Genomic DNA, 17,286 nt, shown 5'->3' with positions numbered 1-17,286 from the left:
CTGCTCGACTGAGACGAGTTGTACCAGCTCTACAAATGATGGAAACCCCTGATTTCACGTCTGCGCTCTCAAAGGAAATATTGTTCTAGGTCTTCAGTTTCTAACATCACAAAGTTATGTTTTGAGTCATTGTTCTCCTGACTGCTTTGACGGGGCCACGCTACAAATTCCTCTCCTGTGCCAACATTTTCATCTCAGAATAGCCCTTGCAACATGCGTCTTCGATTATTTGCTACACATGTTCCAATCTCTGTTTTCTTCTACAGTTTTGACTCTATTCAGCTCCGTTCAGTACCGCTGTTGTCTTAGCCGATATACTACAATCCTGAGCCTCCTTCTTGTCACTGTTTTCCATATTTTCCTTTCCTTGGTGATTCTCCTTATCAGTCCGCCTATTTCTCAACATTCTTCTTTAGCATCACATGTCAAATGCTTCGATTTTCTTCTGCTATCTATAATAATGAACGAAATATTGCTTATGCACCGTAACTCTGCATTTGCTTTGTTTTACACTTAGATGTTACAAATAGTTCTATCTTTGACGCATACACGTTTCCTCCTCAGCATTAAGTGTGTAAAAAAATCTCGCAAGCGACTCACTTTGAGAATGGCGGAAAGGCTGCCAGCCGAAAAATCGGTGTACGGTTTAATAATACTCCGAACGAACTTTCTAAAAATGGAGAATATGACCTGTAATCCCTACAGCGTACTATAGTCCTTTCCGCTACCTTGGAAGCAAAATAATTCATAACGGATGAAGCACGAAGAATACCAAGAACACTGCCACAGGCAGTTATGGTCTAGAGAAGACTGCTAGTATCAAAAACAGGCCTTAATTTGAGGAAGAAATTTGTGAGAATTACTTTTGAAGCACAGCACTGTATGGTAGTGAATTATGGACTGTTGGAAAACCATAACAGACGAGAATGGATTTGAGAGGTGAGACTGCAGAAGAGTGTTGAAGATTAGGTGGTCTAGTAAGGTAAGGAATAAGGAGGTTCTCAGCAGATCGGTGAAGAAATGAACATTTAAAAAATACTGACAACCTCCACGGTTTACAGAGATCTACAGGGGGTAAAAATGTAGGGATAACAGATAATTGAGGACGCAGGGTACAAATGTCACTCTGACATAAAGAGGTTGGTTGGTTGGTTTGGGGAAGGAGACCAGACAGCGTGGTCATCGGTCTCATCGGATTAGGGAAGGATTGGGAAGGAAGTCGGCCGTGCCCTTTCAGAGGAACCATCCCGGCATTTGCCTGGAGTGATTTAGGGAAATCACGGAAAACCTAAATCAGGACGGCCGGACGCGGGATTGAACCGTCGTCCTCCCGAATGCGAGTCCAGTGTCTAACCACTGCGCCACCCCGCTCGGTCTGACATAAAGAGATCAGCGCAGAAGAGGAATTAGCCGCGGGGGCACATCAAACTAGTGAGAAGACTAAATACTCAAAAAATAAAACAAGAACTCCTCGTCTATGAAAACTCGTGTTGCCTTTTCTGCTCCTTGCAGAGTCAAGTTCAATATTCATGGATATCATTGCAGATGATCCTCTAATCTATCCCTTCTTCTGGCAATAGTTTACCGCAGAATTTGTTCCTCACCTATCCTTTATAGTACTTGTTTACTTCATACCTTAAGGGTATCATTGATAGCAGACGATTCTGATGCTTGTAGCGACTCATTTCCCGGATTTCCTGTTGTCCACGTTTGTCTGCCACAGAGTGATGTGGCCCACACATACAAACTCAGAAATTCGCTCCCTATTTCTAGATCAGTATCTTATACGAGAAGAGTTACTTAATTGATATAAGCTTTCTTGTCCTGTGCCAACTTATTTATCTTCCTAGCACCTTCCATCCTATACAACCTTTCCAAATAGAATACTTCGAATCTATGTCGTTCCCAATTTTATTGCTAAAGAAATCATCATACTCTCTTTTACTACTCTTAATTGTCGCAGTCTTTCCAATGAGTGTCGTCAATCCATGTTCAGTGTCCCAATACTTCGAGCAACGGGAAGGCCTGACAAATCCGTTCTGAACGCGGCAGCTGTTGCAGGTTCGGTCATCCGTTTTCCTTCGACACATCTGAGGTAGAACTGGAGCCGCAAGGGCTCTTGGGAATTTTTACAGCTTGTGAAAAGGGAATTTTTTTTCGCTCAATAAAATGTCGCCCTGGACAAACATGTGCAGGTAATTAACGGAGAAAATAGATGAAACTGTTACTGCCAAGTAAAACTGCCCCATACAACACAATATCTGCCACACCAGCATAATGAGGCAATGTGACATTATTAGAGTGAAAGGAGTATCGAGGAAAATGTACAAAGAACTTTACACTACAAACCCAATTATTTTTACGACATTGCACTTCTTTTGCTTTCGATGCATGCACTGATTAGGTTGTAAGTGGTGTCATAAAGCCGTCATATCCTCTCCTGAGGCGAGCTGGAGAACAACTGTTGTAGCTGGTCCACAGTATCCCGGGTACTGGCAGTTGGACGTAGTTGTCGGCAGAGGTGATCCCAGATATGATCTATAGGTGACAGGCCTGGGGATCTAGCTGAGCATGGGAGTACTCGAACATCGCGCAGTTCGTTCTTAGAGACACATGCAGTATTTTGCTTTTGAATACATTATGGGAGTGACACTGGGCAATATATTACAAATATTTACTATTAAAAACAGTCTTGATCAAGATTTATTTTTTAAGGTGACCGGTTTCGATCACTACTGTGGTCATCTTCAGACCATTGAGTAGGAACCTCACTAGTAGTGATTCCCCAGCAGAAAGATGTTCCTACTCAATGGTCTGAAGATGACCACAGTAGTGGTCGAAACCGGTCACCTTAATAAATAAATCTTAATCAAGACTGTTTTTAATAGTAAATACATGCAGTATGGCTCTGAAATGGTTCAAATGGCTCTGAGCACTATGCGACTTAACTTCTGAGGTCATCAGTCGCCTAGAACTTAGAACTAATTAAACCTAACTAACCTAAGGACATCACACACACCCATGCCCGAGGCAGGATTCGAACCTGCGACCGTAGCAGTCCCGCGGTTCCGGACTGCAGCGCCAGAACCGCTAGACCACCGCGGCCGGCCATGCAGTATGTGTACGAGCTTTGTTCTGCTGAAAAATGTTACCCCGATACCGTCGCATGAGAGGTTACACCTAAGGACAAGTATGTGACGTACTGTTGTGCCATCAGAGTTCTGTTAATCCTATTAGCCACGAATACCGCATAGTCCCTCACACCGCGACGCCAGGAATTACACCGCCGTGTCTCTCCAGAATTTGGAGGCATGGGGCCCCTCTGCAGGTCGCCACTGTAGCCCCTGAAGATGTTCGTCTACGGTTGTGCGGAAACGCGATACTTCGCTGAGCACATTGCGACGTAGTTCACCAGCAGTGCATGCCCTCAGGTCACGGTACCGCTCGACACGCAGCCGCTTGTGTTATTGTGTTAACGGCAGTCTACACATGGGAGGGCACTTCCCTGCAGCACTGTTGCAGCTTTCGCCCAATGGTACGGGATGACAAAGGATGTTGCTGGGAGACCGTTACTAGTCGATGGACGCCAGGTGCAGAGTTGAACGGGTCTCGACGTGCTTCGTGCTCAAGACGGCGATACTCCCTTCTGGCGGACAGACGTCGTTGACGACGGGTACGATTACCCTCACTCTACCAAGCAGTCCAGCATCAGGCCACAGCTACGTACGAATGTGAGACATATCTGTATGTGACGATTCGACCATCAGACCAAATGGAGACCCACAATGAGTACGCGGCATTTTCTTGTCCTTCACACTGATTACTCAGCAACCGACGCTGTTCACTCTTTAAAATAGTCTACTAGGTCTGGTAACAATACTTAACACGAACCACACTAATGCACTGCAGTTGCTGTTCTACCTGTGACACAGTAACCATTTACATTTCCGCGGATGGCACGTGCACGTCTGAAGTTACATTGATATCCGCCCATTTCTTCTGCATGTTTCACTTTTGTGTCAGGCAGTGCATATCATTGACCAGACAAACATAATTATACAGGGTGTTAGAGATACAAGTGCACATACTTTTACTGGTGTCTGAGGTGCTCTGAATAACATTACATCAGTGTTCACTTGATTTACCGACTAATAATTACAGCTGTTAGCAGTAGGATGTGTTTAGGTTGGTTAAGACATACAACTACATATGGCCAAGTAAAGCCATTAATGCTTACTTTCTCATGGGCAGCAGATTTGGTGTTGAAGTGCCGACTAATGGAAACAAAACAGTTAGTCTCTACAGAAAAGCGTAGTTCAGAGTTACGACTGTGCAGAAAACATCAGGTAGTAAATTATATGTCATGTTTGTGGGAAGACTGTTAGACCCAGGAAAAGAGACAACTAGCAGGCTGAAGTGGATACATATTAAGGTACAATGTCACAGTACCTGCACCTAAACCCAAAAGCCTTATATAGTGAAGGTAACACACGACGCTGCTAACTGAAGCCTTTGTAAGTGTTAGTTGACAACATTCGGGAGGATATTAGTCATATGTTCGATCAATATGTAAGTAAAAATAACGTCTGTGGTCTTAGGTAGGTGGCTTGTCAAAGCGAAGAAAATAAATTTGAACAACAGTGTTACGATCCGATTTTTACTCTTTGAAAATGTTCAACCGTCAGTATTATTTCCTGAGATGAACAAACAATGCGGCAATATTAGAATGAACAGCACGACTTTTTAAGTATGAGTGGAAATTTTTAAGAGTGACCACAAAATGGTAACTGACGACAAATGCTCCGGAATGCCAGGAATTATTTAAACAGACAGACGATTTACCTTAAAAAAAAATTGCTGACTAGTCGAATAAGTGCTGGCACAACTCATTCCATCGTCCCAAAGAAATTGAACTATCGATGATTTAGGCTGGGTGGGTTCTCAGAGAACTAACCGTTCACCAAAAAGAACAGAGACATCTTAATTGCACCGAGCCCAAAATCCGTTTAAGTTTCGAAGCTTTGAATACGTCATTTTCAGCCTGAGTCCAAGCGCCAGAACCTGAATTGCCTATCCCCGAGAAATTCAAAACGCAACCATTGGCTGAAAGGTTCATGTCAACCGTCTTTCTGTGTACCCTTGATCAAATTTTCAGAGATAATCTTCACGACAGCGATGCTTCTTCAAGGCGCTATACGCCGTAAATGACGCTGGAAATTACGAGGGGCACTCAGAAATTAACGCAACAAAGTTTTTATATCGGCCAACTTCGAATGAAAAAGTGCGGAATTTCTTGTGGGAATCTGCTTTCCACGCAGTGAGCTGTCATTGGGATTCTTTTGACGGAAAAATGAACCATCACAGATATTGGTATGCGCTTGCAGAACTTCGACGGAGAACGAAAGCACGGTGAGTCGTAGGGCGATGTGTCTGTAATAATCGGAAAGAGGTCGAGCAAATCTGTCCGATCTCCCGCTTGCCAGCCTGCTGCACACAGCTGTCACCGCTGTAGTGTTGGGACGTGGGGGCAGTCTTACTCGATGGATCGCAATTAAATATCTCGCGTCTTAACTTGACGTCTCCGTTGGTAGTGCTGGCACACATCTCTACCAGTTGGAGTTCTCGAAGGTGAGTTCCCGCTACGTTCCGCGCCGCCTAACCGAAGATCATAAAGACCAGCGAACTGCTTTTACGTTAGGAGGCTGGTCGATTCCTGTCGGACATCGTCACAGGTGATGAAACATGGTTTCAACACTTCGAGCCGGAAACGAAACGGCAATCCATAGAATGGGGCCACAGCATCTTTTCTCCGAAGAAAAAATCAAAGCCTCACACACAGGCGGTAATGTCATGGGAACGGTCTTCTGGTACTCTGAAGGTGATATTCTGTTTGATATCCTCCCTCAAGGTGCAACGATCAACTCTGAAGTGTTTTGTGCTACGCGCAGGAAACTGGAGAAATTTCAGCGTGTTCATCGCCACAAAAATGAAATCGACTTTCTCCTTCTCCATGACAATCCAAGGCTTCACACAAGTCTGCATACCCTAGAGGAGCTCACAGAACCTTACATCTACATCTACACGGTTACTCTGCAATTCGCACTTAAGTGCCTGGCAGAGGGTTCATAGAACCATTTTCATACTACTGCTCTACCATTCCATTCTCGAATGGCGCGTGGGAAAAAGGAACACCTAAGTCTTTCCGTCCGAGCTCTGATTTCTCTTATTTTATTATGACGATCTTTTCTCCATACCTAGGTGTGTGCCAACAAAATATGTTCGCATTCGAAAGAGAAAGTAAACAGATCTCACCGTAAAGAAAACCGCCTTTGTTTCAGTGACTGCCACCTCAACTCGCGTATCATGTCAGTGACACTCTCAGCCCTATTGCACGATAACACGAAACGACCTGCCCTTCTTTGCCATTTTTCGATGTCCTCCGTCACCCCTAACTGGTAAAGATCCCATACCCCTCACCAATATTCCAGCAGAGGACGGACAAGTGTAATGTACGCTGTCTCTTTAGTGGGTTTATAGCATCTCCTCAGTGTTCTTCCGACAAAGCGCAATCTTTGTTTCGCCTTCCCCACAAAATTATCTATGTGGCATTTCCAATTTAAGTTGCTCGTAATTGTAATTACTAGGTATTTTGTCGAATTAACAGCCCTTAGATTTGTGCGATTTATCGTGTACCCAAAATTTATCGGATTTCTCTTAGTACCCGTACGGATGACCTCGCACTTTTCTTTGTTTGGTGCCAATTGCCACTTTTCGCACCCTACAGAAAGTCTCTCTAGATCATTTTGTAATTGGAGTTGATCGTCTGATGATTTTACCAGACGGTAAATTACAGCGCACCTGCAAACAATCTAAGGGGGCTGCTCAGATTATCCTCTAGATGATTTATATAAATCAGGAACAGCAGAGGGCCTATGACACTACCTTGCGGAACGCCAGATATCACTTCTGCTCTACTCGATGATTTACCGTCTGTCACTATGAACTGTGACCTGTCTGAGAGGAAATCACGAATCCAGTCACAGAACTGAGACGATACTCCATATGCACGAAATTTGATTAATAGACGCTTGTGAGGAACGGTATCAAAAGCCTTCTGGAAATCTAGGAATATGGAATCGATCTGAGATCCCTCGTCGACAGCACTCATTAGTTCAGGGGAATAAAGAGCTAGCTGTGTTGCACAAGAACGATATTTTCTGAATCCGAGTTGGTTAGGTATCAATAAGTAATTTGTTCAAGGTGAGTCATAAGGTTCGAGTACAGTATATGCTCCAAAATCCTACTGCAAATTGAGGTCAGTGACATGGCTCTGGAATTCAATGGGTTACTCCTATTTCCTTTCTTGAATATTGGTTGACCTGTGCTACTTTCCTGTGTTTAGGAACAGACCTTTCGTCATGTGAGCCGTTGTATATGATTTCTAAGAAAGGCGCTATTGTGTCTGCATACTCTGAAAGGAACTTCATTGGTATACCATCTGTACCGCTCTTCCTCATCCACCCTACAGCCCGGATGTCGCACCTTTCGACTTCCATCTGTTTGGCTGAATGAAGGATGCACTGCGCGGGAAGCAGTACGTGGATGATTGGGAGGTCAGTGATGCACCAAGACGTTGGTTCAGACGTCGACCAGTGGAGTGATATCATGAAGGCTTACAAGCCTTCCCGGTAAGGTGGCAGAAGGCCGTCACATTAAACGTTAAAAAAATATGGTCTTGTGGTCAAAAGACGTGGGTTAATATGGTGTGCTGGAACCCTGAATAAAACTAACATGATATCCGAAAAAAAAAATTGATACGTTACTTATTCAATGCCCGTCGTATTTTGCAAAGTGGGCTATGAATTCCTTCCTTTTCCTTCTTATAGCTCTGAAGTTGCCCTTTTTTTATTTTTATCGGTTTAATCCACTGCTTAATCGACGAGATAAAGGCAAAACAACTAGCTTCGAGCTCTAGGGAAAGAGAAAAGCACAAAACTTGTTTTGAAATAGAGTTAAAGAATTCTTGGCTGAGGGGCAAGATAACATGTAAGAAGAAAGGACAACTGGATACACGATTATGAGGATCGCGTGGACAGTCATACAAATTACTATATGGACATAATAAACCACTTTTACTTTATAGCTACTCGTCTTTTAAATTCCTGAATTTTCCTAACATGTCGCGATATTCACCGTCGTCTCTGTAGTTGTAAATTTAGTGGAATCTCAGTACAAATGGTCTGCCCAAACTAGAGATTCACTTCTGCAATTAGGGCACAGTAGCCAGGGCAGTTAGCTGCGGTCCAGCGGTCGACTGTCAAATGTCGCGGCGAGCGATCGCTCTCCTGGGGGAGTGACAGTCCATTACTCGGGTATCGCGGCCTGACACATGTGTCGCCAGCGACGTTCTATAGTCAGAGGGATCCATAGTTAACTGCCGTTTATTAGGTTGTGTGCGAAGCTTTGCAATAGGTCTTTCATTCGAAATCTGTGAAGCAAGGCGAAGAAGAGAAGACTCGTAGACTAACGAACAGGCACCTTGGACGACCACCAAGGTGTTCTAATTACACTATTTTACGTTAAGTTCGATAGTTTATCAACGTTTATAATTAATTACTGAATTAATGAAATGTCGCTCCAGTTGATTTTTAGAATTTTATTAAGTTCACACTACCGTGACATTATCAAGTGTATCTGAAACGGCCAAGGGTTAATAGATAATGTGATGATCATGAAGATACTTTTGTTTTCTTGCGGTAGGAGATAAGACATAATACTTCTATATGTACTGCAAAGGGGAAAAATAATATACAACTTACGTTATGCTGTAGAGAATCAAGGTCAAATGCTAGAACCAGTACGTCAAGCGTGTTTTAAAAAATGTTCGTTGTGAGAAAAATGAGCATTTCGTAAATATAAAAACGTGCAACCCAATAACTGTTAGTATGCTTTAGCTTGAAAGAGTTATATTCTGACATGTTTAGTATGACAACTGTATGTTCTTCAAATAAAATCTGAAGGCAAGTATGTGGAATTACTATAACTGTAAAACAGCTGAAATGAACGAGGTATTCAAACCGCGAACTTGTGGAACATCTTTCGAGGTAGTTGTCAATAACTGGACGCAGATATCCAAGAAATTGGTGTTCCTTAATGTTCACTGTTTGTTAAGCGTCGTTTGCTTTGCTTTTTACACGTGAGCATAAATTCCTCTCTCTACATAAATCTCAATAAAGTAGCCGTTCTTCATTTTATGAGGGATTACGGGGTGGTTTTAGGTAAAGTGTTCCTTGTGACTAGCTTGTATAAGGTGATCAGCGAATGTGGCTTTGCCACCTATGCTTTGTTTTCTTTTTAATTTCGTACGTTCCTTTATCGCGTTCTGAAGTGTAGCTCGCCCAGAACAGTACATTTTGTGTACGTCAGTGTTTTGCTATACGTCTTGAGTAGTGTTAATGTCACGTATTAAAAGACATAAAAGTGACAGTTGAGATTTATATGCTATTTGTGCAATATATTTTTCCAAAGTGTTTTGTAGTCTGTATGAGATCTGGCCAGTGGAAGGAACCGAAACGAATTGTTTCTTTTTCGTGTGTGTAGTACCTTGTTTTGTGTCCGTCGATTCCTCAAATTGTAAAGTTCATCAACGACCAGCCTGTGACAGCCGTTATTTCACGCTATATTTCGCTAGCAGTCAGGTAACTTCTGAACTTCATAAGCTTCCAGCTAATAAAAGCCTTTTTATATTGTCCAGGATGGCACGATGTGGCCGGAATAATGACGTAGGAAGATTCACGCTTATGCCGGAAACTTGTCTCTGTGTGGAAAGAGGCAAGACAATATGACCCTGCTGACGCTCGACCGTAAAAATAATATTATTTTGCATTAGGCTAAATGCATGTGCGAATGGGTTCGTTTCTCGTGAGCCACAGAATAAGACGGGGATGCCTTCAACACAAAGTTTGTAGCACACTGTACAAGCCTTAATTTCGAGGTGACCTAAGGACTTATTTTTTCAGATGATCGACGAAAGTATTTGCCAACGGAGATCTCATAGGTAATCCATCATTTAGAGGGTAAATCGGTGCCCGAGATTCGAAGTAGTTGTACTTTAGAATGATTTCCATTAACTCGATAATGTCACTGATCGCCAAAGGGGAAATATCGCCTTTTTTGTAATCATGAACTCATTTAGTTGTAGCGCAATAGCTACTCACCGAAGAGCCAGCTGCACAGCTCATTAAAGTTCAGCGTCCACTGGTGACACATCAGTTGCATATCTAGGATTCTGTTTGCTTTTATAGTTTACTTCTTTAATTAGTATTGCTAGATGTGTGCATGCGGTGTGTGGATGCAAGATGAGCTGGCCGCAGTTCGCAAACAGCTGTATGTGCTTTTGGCTACCGTCACTCATTTTCAGTCTGCTACCTCGGGGTGAGCGGTGGCAGAGATTCTGGCGGCGCATACCGGACACCACTTGTTTTACCTAAGATCTCTGCTTCCGGGGCGCGTCCTAGTTTACGCGACCCTGTGATTCCACCCTCACAGCGGGGTGAGTGGAGGATGGTGTAACGGCTTCATGTAAGCCGCTACATGGCTCGAACCCACAACTAAAGACACCTCAGTGCCCTTCCGACACTCAGGGAAGAGTCTGATGATAATTAGTAAGATAGGGTTATTTAAATATAGACGATCATTTTAACATTAGATATGATAATTGTCTGCAAAGTGTGAATGCGAACGTACGATGAGGTATGCGTGGGATGTCGGCTGTGGGTGTGCTATAGGCATAGTGGAAGAGTAGCCAACCTCGAATCTAGTAGAGCGCGACTGCACTGGACCAGAGAGGCATAAGCTCCACGCGCGTCATTAGCGCTCTTTAAGTTGGCAAATAACCGTGTGCGGTATCTCTGAGTCCTTGCGGCCACAATGTGTGGACCCGGACGAGGGAGACCGTATCGGGGTTGTTGCTGGGAAGACCTGGGTGAGTAATCACGCTCTGCTCTATCGCTCCGATAGTTAGCGAAGATTTAGAATTCCATGTTCACTTTGAACTTGGAAGCAGCTTCCCTGCTGAGGAATTTGCTTTGATAGGTCAGGGGCGCACCACACAAATCAAGGAGCTATACTCGAGTAGCAGAGTACTTGTGGAATGCACATGAGGTTTTTTTTTAGGCTAGACGGTAGTCTGACGTACTACAATGAACACTCGCAAGTCGATAGGCTGCAAGGGAAGTCAGACAGCGTCAAAATAAAAACACTTCGACTGTCAAAATTTTATCGCTGAACTGTCGAAGTGTCTATTTCCTAGAATCATCTCGGTTGGGAGAGATAGGGAGATGATTTCTTTTGCCAAGTAATTTCATGGGAATTTGTGTTCACTGCACTTGGGAGTGAACAGGCGCTCATTGCCGAGTAATACTCAGAATTGCTCAATTTGCATTTCAGTGTGAGTGTGAAATGTATAAATGCAAAGTGTATTTTATTTAAATGTGTTTATTGACTACTGATTGTGGAGAGATTGGTAACACGTGGTCCGCAGACCCCGTGCATTTCTTGGTGAGAAGCTTCAGCTCGACGTAATCACATTTCGTGATCGAGCTGGATCTTCTACGTAAATTCACGCGTGTGATTTAATTGTTCCTTCACAATATCCAGTAAAACTCGCGGAGTTAGTTAAACGTGAAGACGGGACTTGCCCGAATTAAAGTTACTGTTGGAACCATGTGCTCTCTCCCAATGTTGTCCCACTTGGTGTATGGGAACCTTCCTCTTTTATCCGTTAGATAAAATGAATAGAGTGAATGTTAGTGTGTGTGTGTGTGGCTAAATGATGATAGAAATGTGCAGGCGGTAGTCATTGTCGATTCACGGCACATGTTAGCCGGAGGTTTAACTAAGTTTACTTAGATATTATACTATTTGTATCACGCCAGCATTCCGTGATAAGTGAGAGGGAATATTTGAGATGGTAATGTTTATTGAATAAATGTGATTGTGTTATTATATAAATATGTTACAGTGACTTCTCCCAGCCACACCATATTCCTTTATCATTTCACAGAATATTTGGTATGCGTATTTCAGTTAATCACCTGTCTATGTCCCACTCATGGGCATATTTCATTTAATAAACTCGGTAAGGTGGTATTAAAACTTCATTATAATAATATTCTAATTCTAACTTGATCAAAACCACCGAATAAAACTTTAGTTTGAGAATTGATGCTTGTTGCTGCAAATGGCCGCCGGCGTCTTCTATAGTACAGGTGCCATTTATAAAATTGAGGATGCCTGCTGTGGGTGTGGAAAGTATCATGCAATGGTAACAAGTAGCGTCGCTCGAGGCGGATGGCCAGTGTGGAGACTGGCCACCTGGCCAAGCCCATTCACCCTGAGGGTGGACAGGTGGCCGTTCCTTCAGCAGGGTCCGAGTTGGCACACGGTGGGATGGGTTTACTAATTATCTGGAGCTCCAACGTTAGGAGCTTTATGGAGCTCGTTAGGCAGACAGCGTCCAGGACTGGGAAGAAACTCGGTGTGTCTGCTGGAGGGCCTCATCCGAGATGTGGAGGCAGCCTTTCCTGCTTCTATGGAGCGCGCAGAGTGCCGTCGTCTGCAAGTTGTGGGTCACATCGGCACCAACGACGTCTGTTGCATGGGCTTTGAGGCCATCCTCAGTCCACACAGGCGGCTGGCGGCGATGTTGAAGACTCCTGGCCTCTTGTGTGAGGTACAAGCAGAGCTTTCTAGAACTGCGTTGTCGTGTGGGGATTTGTAGGATTCGCCTTGATAGGTCAGGGGTGCACCATACGAATCAAGGAGCTATACTCGAGTAGCAGAGTACTTGTGGAATGCACATGAGGGTTTTTTAGGCTAGACGGTAGTCTGACGTACTACAATGAACACTCGCAAGTCGATAGGCTGCAAGGGAAGTCAGACAGCGTCAAAATAAAAACACTTCGACTGTCAAACTTTTATCGCTGAACTGTCGAAGTGTCTATAATATAGTTCACGAATTTACTGCCCTCCAGGAAAGATCTCGCGCTAAAATTATTCTTGAGACGGACAGCCGGCTGAAATCGGAAGTGGAAACCTCTGAGATATTTAGCGAGTAGTGGAAAGCATATCGGAAAGACACATTAGGCCTCATAGACGGGGGGAGTGTTCATTGCAGTTGACTAAAATATTGTCTCTATTGAGGTCAAAGTTGAGAGTGGCAGTGAAGTTATCGGGTTACGTATAAGAGGTGTAGGATAAACAAAGGTAATTGTTTGATTTTTTACCGGCTACGCGACTCCTCTGTGACAGTCATAGAGTCATTCAATGAAAGTCTACGGACAGTAGTGCGAAAATACGCATATCATGCGATACAAGTAGGAAGCGACTTTAGGCTTCTGAGGATAGACTGCGATGTCAATGGATGCAATGCAGGTGGTATACACAGTCATGCGAAATACGAGTACTTTAAAACGCGTTTTTAGAAAACTGTGTTGAGCAGCTATCTCGGCAGTCCATACGCGATGGAAATATTTAGATCTTGTAGCTCCAAATAGGCCTGACCTTACCGAGGATGTCAGTATAGAAACGCGGATTACCGATCACGATGTTATTAAAGCATCTACGGTTACGAAAGTTAATAAATCAGTCAAGAAGCCTAGGAGAGTGTTTCGGCTAGACAGAGAGTTAAGCAGTTATTAGCATGTCAGACAGAGAATTGACATAACATAGTTCCAGTTAGGTGGACGTAGAGGATCTAGGAAAGTTTACGCGGATTGTAAATCGTGGTCTAGAGACTTATGTGCCTATTAAGTGAATAAAAGACCCACCATGTTGGAATAACGATGCTGAGAAAGCATAGGCTGCTGTACTCTCGTTTCAAAGAATAATGCACAAATGACGACAAGCAAAGGACAGTAGAGACTCATATGGTTGTGAAAAGATCCTTGTGCGAAGCGTAAAGCCACCACCGTCACACCTTAGCAAAAGATCTGGTACAGACACCGGCAAAATTCTGGTCGTATATAATATCACTATTTTTACTATTTTATTCTGTTCATAGGAAATCGTCGAAAATTTTACCATAAGCCTTAAGATGATATTCTCGAAGAACTTTCAATCTTTTCACGATATCATTACTCGTTTCCGAGGTAATTTGGTTCAAGGTTGCAGTACATATGCACGTGAAATATTACGTAATATTACGCAATATCTGGTATCTGAAATAACTGTCATTTTCACTGATGTAGTGAACACATGGCATCAGTATAGGGTCATTGTAAGGGTTCTGAGGCAAACCAACTATGTCAGCACTTTTCCATTGATAATTTTTTATGAAGCGCAATCTCTACATAATGGTCATATCGTGCCTATACAAATGTGAGCAAAGTGGTACTATAGTGACATAAAATGCTCTAAAAAGGGTCTTATAACGGCTACCAAAAATTATGTAAAACCTGGAAAGACTCCAAATTCAGTAGAATTTTTCTAATAAAAATGCTTACTTTTTTACGACACAAATCATAAGTTGGTCGATTTCGATGAATTGCAACTGATCAGGCAACTACCCAGAAAGAAATGTAACACAATCGATTTTGTGTTAAACTTACGGGTACTTATTTGTTGTTTATATGTCTCAAAGAATGCAAATATGTTGAAGTATATAATAAACTGTCAAAACTTTACTGGCCTATAGAATTCGATTTATAGAAGCAGTTCACCCAGCTGTTGCAGGGAAAGGAAGGAAACCAGCGCAGAAATGCTCCTGTCAGAGCAGAGAAAAAGTGGAGAAACATCTGCGTCAATCCGAATTCCGTCTTTGGAATGCGAACGTATTAGCGTATTTTTTGAGCTGAAAGAGAGTAGCAGAGAGTGACGGTGGAAGAACTGAAGTGAACTTACGTAGGATTCATTGTTTCTTTCTGTGGCCCTCACCAACAAATTTCATAACATTTCCTCTGAAATGATATATGTAATTGACAACATAACACAAATACACATTTTTATATCCATTAAAACACAGAGAAGAGAAGATGTAGAGAGGACACGCTCAGAAAATGCGTATAATTTTTCTCTACTGTTATCTGACATTATTAGCGCAATTTCCATACCTACGTTACCAGAATGCTTGTCTGACGCTATGTTACTCTGTTAGCAGTCAGTATAAACCCAAGTAGTCATCTGTAACTGATGATTAATTCTCGCCATTTCATGTAGAAGTCTAGCATTGGGAACGTTTGGAATGGGCATTATCAACACAACGATATTTGAATTACGATTCCTGTATTTTACATACTTGTTACATGTCGATGCACTCACCAGTAGCTGTTATTGTACTTCGTGTAACTGCAACGTGACATCAGAATGAGTCAGGAACACACTTTACTTTCTGTATTTCTACATTGGACAGTATTGAGGAGACATGTTAAAATCGAATATCATTTGGTATAAGGAAGTCACACAAAATTTCGATATGCAATTACGAACTCATTGGGCAGTTTTTGTGAAACATGTTAATTTTAGGTGTTTGGTGCTTACAACTATAGATAAAGGCGGGAGAGCTGTATGTTACTTTACACTTGGCTCTTCCACCAGGTGATGGACACCTAGCATAGACACATTTCGGTTCCCTGTTCTAAACGCGGACGCATTGTGTTATGAAACTTTCGATCGTCGGAATCCGTTCGCCGCAGTGACCTTGTTATACCGAAGTGGTGTTACACAACTGAAGAGGATGTTTGGTAGAGTTTATCGACACAGATCACAAATTATGAAAGCGCATTGGCTTGTTATACCTATTACATCATAGTGGCACGAGTTACCACATCAAAGTTCAGCTGCGTAGCTGTTGCCCTAGCAACAGGAAAACGTTGCAGAACTGTGTTGCCACAGACTTTGTGTGAATGCAAACTGAATCTTTGAATATGCGACTGAGTGTGTGCTGTTACGAAAGATTCTGGCACTCTGGGGCTGCGAGCTACACCCCTCACCCACAAGTGTTAGTTCAGCGAAGTATCCAACTGAGTTGTACACTGATCCGCCAAAACATCATAACCATCTTTGGAAGGCAATGTCTTTTCCGTCCTGGGTGGCACTGATACTAAAATCCTTACAAGATTTCCCGTAGCATGTGTCATCAGATGTCCTCGTACAGGCCACACATTTCTTGTATACTACTAGACCAATGTGAATAATTTGCACTCTATCCTGATGAGCCGCCAGCAGGTAAAATAGAAATCGAGAAATGAGTAAATTCAGGTATTTATTAATAAAGGATGTTATACTTTGAATAGTAATGGCAAATATTATTCTCATTGCAAAAAATCGATATCATGATTTACAATTCATTTAACTGTAAAATATATAAAAAGCAATACTGTCTTTGTCGGATAAATTTTTTTAAAACTTTATGTTATAAAATTACTTTGAAAACGATATTAAGAGTTCTAATGGGATCATCACTTACATTTTGGCTGTATGTGTGATCCAACTGTGCCAGTTCTATGATAAGAAAATAATTCCCAGTAGAAGTATCGTTCGCTATAATCACTAATATAGTACGTGGTGAGACGCTACAAAGGGCAGCATCGTATTTATCAGAACCTTTTCCTTCGCATGGGCAGTTATACATGGCTTTTTACGAGTTCGCACATTCAGTGATATTTACGTTTGTGTTAAACACACAACGATCGACGTTTAAGGGACATCATGAACAATAACATCCCAAAAAGACGCAATATTATTCTGTTTCCTGGGTAATTCTCTCAAGTAGTACTTTATATGCCAAAAGAAGAGCCATTGTCAAATCCCCAGGTAAACGATCACCCTTATGGTCTCATGTTAAAATTCATAAGTTCAGTCAAAATATGAGGGAAAAAGGTGATCGAAATCAATAAATTCAGCAGTGATGATGCACACGGCCAAGTGAGTTACCACTAATCTTGCACCATTAATTAATCTATGGTTAAAGATTCCCCCCCCCCCCCACATGAACCACACACCTTGCCGTTGGTGGGGAGGCTTGCGTGCCTCAGCGATACAGATAGCCGTACCATAGGTGCAACCACAACGGAGGGGTATCTGTTGAGAGGCCAGACTAACGTATGGTTCCTGAAGAGGGGCAGCAGCCTTTTCAGTAGTTGCAGGGGCAACAGTCTTGATGATTGACTGATCTGGTCTTGTAACCCTAACCAAAACGGCCTTGCTGTGCTGGTACTGCGAACGGCTGAAAGCAAGGGGAAACTACGGCCGTAATTTTTCCCGAGGGCATGCAGCTTTACTGATTGG

This window comes from Schistocerca americana, chromosome 3 (genome assembly GCF_021461395.2).
Source record: "Schistocerca americana isolate TAMUIC-IGC-003095 chromosome 3, iqSchAmer2.1, whole genome shotgun sequence".
Lineage (NCBI taxonomy): Eukaryota > Metazoa > Arthropoda > Insecta > Orthoptera > Acrididae > Schistocerca > Schistocerca americana.
Note: the sequence above shows the minus strand (reverse complement) of the source record.